This window comes from Gavialis gangeticus, unplaced genomic scaffold, assembly GCF_001723915.1.
Source record: "Gavialis gangeticus isolate Ggan-Ray unplaced genomic scaffold, GavGan_comp1, whole genome shotgun sequence".
Lineage (NCBI taxonomy): Eukaryota > Metazoa > Chordata > Crocodylia > Gavialidae > Gavialis > Gavialis gangeticus.
In genome coordinates this window covers 14708049-14715349 of record NW_017729029.1, presented here as the reverse complement: position 1 = coordinate 14715349, position 7301 = coordinate 14708049, and the positions used below count along the sequence as shown (strand labels likewise).

The 7301-nt window shown below is 46.6% G+C and overlaps 1 protein-coding gene across 1 annotated transcript in view; it reads right to left on the bottom strand.

Annotated features, from left to right (window-relative positions):
* FHL1 (four and a half LIM domains 1) overlaps nucleotides 1-7301 on the bottom strand; it is a 55974-nt gene that overhangs the window by 35276 nt on the left and 13397 nt on the right. The window lies entirely within an intron of this gene.

The following is a 7301-nucleotide window of genomic DNA, read 5'->3' as shown; positions in this document are numbered from 1 at the left end:
CTGCCATCGGAGGTGGTTCAAGCACCTACATTGAACACCTTCAAGAGCAAATTGGATGTTTATCTTGCTGGGATCCTGCGACCCCAGCTGACTTCCTGCCCTTTGGGCGGGGGGCTGGGCTCTGATCTTCCGAGGTCCCTTCCAGCCCTAATGTCTATGAAATCATCATACACTCATCTCTCATGTAATCAAAGTCTAATTTGCTGTTTTAAAAAAATTAAGTAAAAGAGTGCTGTGTAGAAATAAGAATAAAAAAGGTTAGCAGGTGAAACATCCTTGCTTAATAAGTACTTTCCTATTGGAGATTGCCATATAACACAGCACCATAAATCCCCTGTAACTTAACTGTATAGACAGGAGCACATGGTGAGACTCACACAGCTCATTTCAAATGCACTGAGGCAGTTCTGAGTCACCCAGTGCTAAGACGGTTACTTGCTGAAGACTCTTAATTTATTGTGTATATTCATTTTTGGCAAACATAATAAAAAAGGAGAAAAATTAATCCTCAACTTGTTCTCCAAACAGAAATAAACTAGGAGTGGAGGCACTTGAAACCGTTTCAACTGAATTAGTCACTGAGGAGCTAACTGCTGGAAGAACTTTATTTGGAAATACTGGAGCTAGTAACAGTGCCACAGAGGGCTGCTTCTCCACAGAGGCTCTGCAAAGGAAACCAAGACCCTTCTCCTGAAGGCTAAGGGCTTGTCTACATTTGGGATGGAGGGGAGATCACAGAGTCATAAAGAAGTGGGGCTGGGAGGGCTCTCCAGAGGCCCTCTAGTCCAACCACCTGCCTGAGGCAGGATCATCCCTATCCAAACCTTCCTACACAAATCCACAATCTAAACTCTTTGCAAAACTACCATCAACCCCGACACAACGCAAGCCACAACACCCGAACCTACCACAGGTGAAGCAGGGGGACCATGGCAACCAACATCCAGCATATGAATCTCCTCCGCTCAAAATTAAAATGCCCCGTGTCTATACAATACAGTTCTTAGTCTGAATGAATAGGCCAAGGCTCGCAAGTAAGTTAATACTCCTTGGAAGCAAATTATGGGAAATTAAGTTTGGGATGAGTTAGAGCAGAAAAAACACTCATGTGGACTCCTTGCTATTTCAGACTAACCTGATGCCCCCCACCTCCTCCACTGCATTGCTTATACCAGAATCCACCTGTCCATTCACCTGAAGGTCTACAGCTCAGGGGTCTGGATATCACCTCTTAGTTTAAGTCCTGGCTTAGAACCAGGAGCACCCCAGGTGACTAGAGGCACCTACACATGCGTGCCCTTTCTAGCATGGTACCACTGCAAGGAGACCAAGTGTTCAGTCCAAAGCTTTCTAACTACCTGGCCTAGGTTACCCTTTTCTAACTACCTTGCTCTCAAAACTACCCCTAAGAAGGATCCCCTCTTCCCCCACGTGACATACTTCAGTTGGTGTCTGCACCAAGGAGTTTAATCCCTACAACCCTTTCCCTGATATTTTGCTATTTCGTAGGCCCCACCAGGCCAGCTCCCACCCCCACCCATCACCCAGCTCCTTTCACGTTCCTGCTTCCTAACCATCAGCAAACCACTGGCTCCTGCCGCCCTTCGTCAGGCTAACTGCACCGACAGTTTTACATTTACAATATATGGTAATGGAGGTATGTTTAACGAACTGTCAGTTACAGGGCCCATAAAACAATATAAGAAATTGTTGCTCCAGCTGTGAAGCAGTTTTGCATCTTTTGGCTCTTAGTTTTTTTTTATTAGGAATACTTTCCGAAGTGAGGCATCAAAGGGCGTGACCAAGTGTAATCAGAATAATGGCATCACTATTCCCTTCAGTTCAAAACAAGTCCTGCAGAACTGTTCAGTTTGCAGTGGGCCTTGCACACGGCTGTAGCTGAAACAACACAGACCTAAAACCAGAGATAAGGGCACAAACACTGCACAGCAAAGCTGCCTCCTTTGTGCTGTCTGTGTATGTAGTGTTGATTTTCTAGCTTACATCGCCCCTGGTGATGGGGGGGGGGAGGGGGACCATTCTAGTGAATAGCACAAGTGTGCATCGGGCTGGGCTAGCTGCTATTTATTTGAACAATCATCCCCTGCTTCTTACTGACTTGTATCGGGGTAGCATCCTCCACTACAATGATTCCTTATGAGGAGCACATGCAATTACTTGCTGGTCCCTTGCAAACATCCAAAACTCCCAAGCCCACGAACCATCAGCCCCCTAAGTCAATGCCACCTCTAACCTTGCTATTTAGTGACTTCTTGATAGCAACACAGGGCACGTCTACACGTGCAAATAAGTGTGACTAAATTTAATGCACATTAAGCGATTTTTGGCAGGTGTCTACACATGCAGGGATTGGTCCTAAAGTTTGTTCCAAGTCCCTTCAGACCTGCCATGTCCCCCTAGTGGAAGGGCAGACCTGAACTAAAGTTAGTGCTGGGTCACGTCTACACATGCATTAATGTGCTTTAACGAATCATGCCTAAATTTCATATCTGCAAATGCAGGTATCAAATTTATGCATGACTAACCTAATTTTGCCATTTTTAATGCTCATTAAGGGCATGTACATGTAGAGACATGCCTATAATGCATATTAAAATTAGGCTAATGCATGTTAACGCATCTCGTGTAGATGCGCCCACAGAGGACTAGAGGGGAGCTCTCCTTGCAGAGGCAGAAAGACAGAGCGGGGTGCAAACATTGCAGAACAAGACAGAGATATACAGAAACAGCTCCTGGAGAGGAGGCTGAAGCATAACCTATTTGGAGGATATCTAGGTGCAGTGTGGAGAGTGATGCTTGCAAGCCATGCACTTCCCAAAATCCAGCACACACACACTCCTCTTCCCACATGAGAACAGTGAATACTGGGACCCCTCTCACCCTGCCAGTTCCAAATTCTGGGAGCCTTTCCTTCCTGAAGGGCAAGACAAGAGGCAGGCATCTTGCACTTTACCCATATGTGTTTGTGATCCATACAACACAAGCACGCGCATGCTGTGCTGACAGACACGTGCACCAAGGAGTGGCAAGAAGTACGCGCTGTTTTCTGTTGTGGTTTATGACACCATGGGCTGCATGTTGCATAAAGCTGGGCAGTAAAATGGCTTTGTTACTTGAATTCCCCAATATACAATACAGATTGTTATGACAAAGGCAGAACTAAAGGGCACAAACATTGTAAAATGGATCTTCCACAAAGCAGTAAAAAGCCTTGACTCCATGATACATTAAACCCATGCACACGCACCATGTTGCCAGAATGCAGCATCTGGTACAATTTTAGCTCCAAGCCACAGAGCAGGACACAAGATAACCCTGAACCTGTGGGCCTGGTGATCTGCTCCCATTTGCTGGTGGAGACCTTCCAGATGTTGACAATGTTCAGAGCAGCTCTGCACATCTGCCTGCCCCACTCACACAGCTGTTGTCAACTGCATAAGGCAGACATAGCTCAGCAGCCACCAGTCTTTCCATGAGAAGTCACCATCTCCCCTTCAGCCATCCCAGACGTGCTGCCATTGTGTGGCTCAAGATGCAGTTGCACAGATCTTCTGTTGCAGCTGCTGTGCAGAGCCACGCACCCCATAACCCCCAGCGGTGCCCAGATGTTTGTGCGCTCTGGGGACAGCAGTCACCGTCCACCTCCAGCACTTGCAGCAGCACAGCAGGGTCAGTACAGCCATACGCCATCCTGACCCAGCCCCACACCGCTTGGGCACGCTCTTATTGTGCATCACTTGCATTGTGGCAGCCCACAACAGCACAGCAAGCCTCATCTCAGCTGTACCAAAGTCTTCCATATCAATTCTGATTGAAAGCACAGAGGTCACATTCATTTATCGTTAGCAAATAACGAGATTTCACTCCCTGACATTGATCCTCCCCATAAAAAGGCTGGAAGTACAAAGCTGCTCCTAAGGCCTCAGAGATACCACTCAGACTGTCCTGCTTCTGCTCCGATTTCCCACTGGCTTGAAACACCAAGCCCACAGAGAATGAAAGGACCCCTCCCTTTCTCTGCAGCGTGACTTGCTCTAGGTCTCTGTGCAAAACAGACAACAAGGAGAAGATCCGTGAACTATCCCACCATTAGCTTTGTTTGCAAGAAGAGGGAACCAGCCAGATCGAGAGAGTTTGCAGATTAAATCATGCTGTCATGGAAATAGACTTCCAAAATGCCCAGGAGACGGTGTGATTACCCTGCAGGTCATAAGCAAAAGTCACTAAAGCAGGCAGTTTGCTGGAAAGGCTGAAAGGAACCATTTCTCTCAGGGACGAAAGAAGGGTGGGACGTGTTTGGTTTTTATGACCGTGTGGTTAAAACATCAAATGATGTCAACTTTTTCCAAGCGGCTTAAGCACATAAGTACAAGGCTTTCCAAGCTAGTGCATTGCAACCTGTATAACACATACCGCGGGGGTATTGTGATCCTCCATGGAGAGGGGCTATATATTAGCATCCTGACAATGATATGGGGCCATTGCCAAGAAAGTGTTCGGTCCATGCTGTTGCGCCTGTGGAATGGAGACAGCTTCACTCCCAGGAAGGGCTCAGACAAGCACTCCACAATTTTACAGCTCTGTAAAATGAATGCAGCCCAGTCGCATCTATTCTGAGGATGGCGTGAGGCAGACTGACTATATCCCGCTTTCGTTTAAGCCACTGGAGGTCAGTGGGAGCAGGAGCAGGTCCATGCCCCAGACACATGTAACCAATAGGTCACTGGATCGCATCACACACAGCACCACAGCGCTGACGCGATCGAGTTAGCGCACTGCAAATGATTTAAGTTTGCAAATCAGCAAAGAACAAAATTGTCCGTGATGCCCATTCCCATCCCTAGAGTATAAACAGGGGGTCAAGGAAGGCAGGAGCACTGTATGTTTCCAGAACAATTATCAGGTGAGGGGATTAAAAGGCCAGGTTGATAGCACTCTGGGCTCTTAGCCCGATACATCATGAAAAGACAATGCCATGCCTCACGTTTTCCTGAATGTCCATATCAGGAGATACAGCTGCCACCGAAAAAGCAACTGGCAGGGATCACTGGGATGTCACATGAAGGGAAGCAGCAGTATCCTGTGTGCGTCACCCTCTGGCATACACCTAAATGCTCCCCCCAGTGCAAGCTGCACTGCCTCTGCACGGAAAACTTGCTGAGGTGACTCCTACTTATAAAAGATGACATATCAGACCCTGCGAATGATGGCCCCTTTGGGATCTTTCTTGCCCCAGCTAGCCAAGGCAACACAAAACCCAAAATGTTCCCCCCGTGCTCGCAGAAACAACACAAATGTGGGGCATTCTGGCACTGTCCACAGGATTTACCTCCCAGCCCGTGGGGAGTTATCCAAATTCTCCAGATTTTCTATTCTGTGGTTAGCAGACCCGAGGCATTTTGTTGAGGAGGGTGGTCAGGTCTTTGAAAGCTGAAAGCAGAAGATACAGAAACAACAGCTAAGACCCAAAGGGTATAAAAAGAGAGGAAATATCTCCATACACTAAGCTGAACTTCTTGGTCTGCTGGCTGGGCCATGACCAAGGATCCTGATCTTAAAAAATCCCCAATTTTCAGTTTAAAAAAAAAAAAAGGAATAACCCCAAATCCACATTTTTCCATCATTAAAACTAAACACCACTATATATAATTATTAGTGCTGTTTAATTTAAATCATGGAAAATGCGAATTTGGGGTTACTTTCTTTAACTGAAAATTGGGGATTTTATTACATCACAGAAAACCAAGATCCCTAGTCATGACTACCGGAAGCTTGTAAAATCCTACAGTGCTGTCAAGGGCCCCAGAAACTCTCAATTTTCACTTTTAATTCAGGGCTGGATCGTGCTTAAACTCAGGCATGGGATCACTTTTCCTCCCACGAAGAAAGATGCTCATGGGAGCCTGATACTATTTGCTAGCTGAAATATTTGCATATGCAAAACAGACTATGCATAAGACAAATGCACACCCCCATGGCTACCCATTCACCTCTTGCTCCTTATCGACAGAGCTGCACAACCAGATTGGTACCTGCCCACTTTAAAAGAGTTTGAAGCAAAGGAAGAATACGCATGGCAAAGAATGAGACTTAAAAACAAGGGAATGGAAGCTTATCCTGTTCATACTTGGAAGGGATTTAAACGTGTGTGTGTGGTTATTGATCTTCAAGCCTTAGAGCATGTTTTTAACCAAAGCGTTCCTTTACATTGGCATCTCTTGTAGCACCAGAGATTCATCATCCCGTTCTGAAGAGATGGCCTCCAGGCACCAGGCTACACTTAACCAGACTATTTTATGAATTTTCACTTCATATTTTATTAGCGGAAAAAAATGTGAATCAAAGAACCCTGGAGCTAGCCGGTGTCAAATAAATATTTTATTAGAGGAGGTTTTGAAGTGTGACAAATCACATTCCACTCTGTCTTCCGCCTGAAACAGAGCCGCATGAAAAGCTGGAGGCTGCGGGAAATCCAATTCAGCTGGATCGAATGGCTGAGATGAGCAGCAGAAGCAGGAGAGGAATGACAGTCCTGAGACTGGGGACTTGGGGGACATGCATCAAAACCCTTGGGACAGAGCTACACAAGGGTGGCTGCAGCTCATGTCTAAGTGGAGACATCCAGGACAGAGGGGCTCCTGCCTGGGGCTCTCCCTCAGCAGCGCTTTGCACCCCCATGGAGCAAGTGGCAGGATTGGGACCCAGGAGCTGTGCCCAACCTGCCCTCACGTGTGCGTGTCTGGATCTTAGGCATCAAGAGGTTCACTCACCGATTTATAACAAAAAGCATGAAAATAATATTATAATATGGGGGGGGGTGATACAGGTATAAATACAATGACAAAAAGCATTTATGTGCTAGCAGCCACATTTTAATATTAATTCAAAATCAATTATAATACTAATACTACAACGTGTAACCACTACAACATGGTTCCCATCTTCAAAAAAGGGATGAAGGAGGACCCGGGAAACTATAGGCCAATTACTCTTACCTCGATCCTTGGCAAGCTGTTCGAGAAAATTATTCTGGCACACATCCAGGAGGGGCCAGCAGGGGACTGCATGCTCAGGGGCAACCAGCACGGGTTCATCAGTGGCAGGTCCTGTCAGACCAACCTGGTGGCTTTTTATGATCAGATCACCAGATCATTAGACACAGGGGTAGCAGTGGACATCGTCTTCCTGGACTTCCGGAAGGCTTTTGACACTCTCTCTCACCCTGTTCTCGTTAAGAAACTGGGAGGCTGTGGGGTAGACACCCACACAGTCAAATGGGT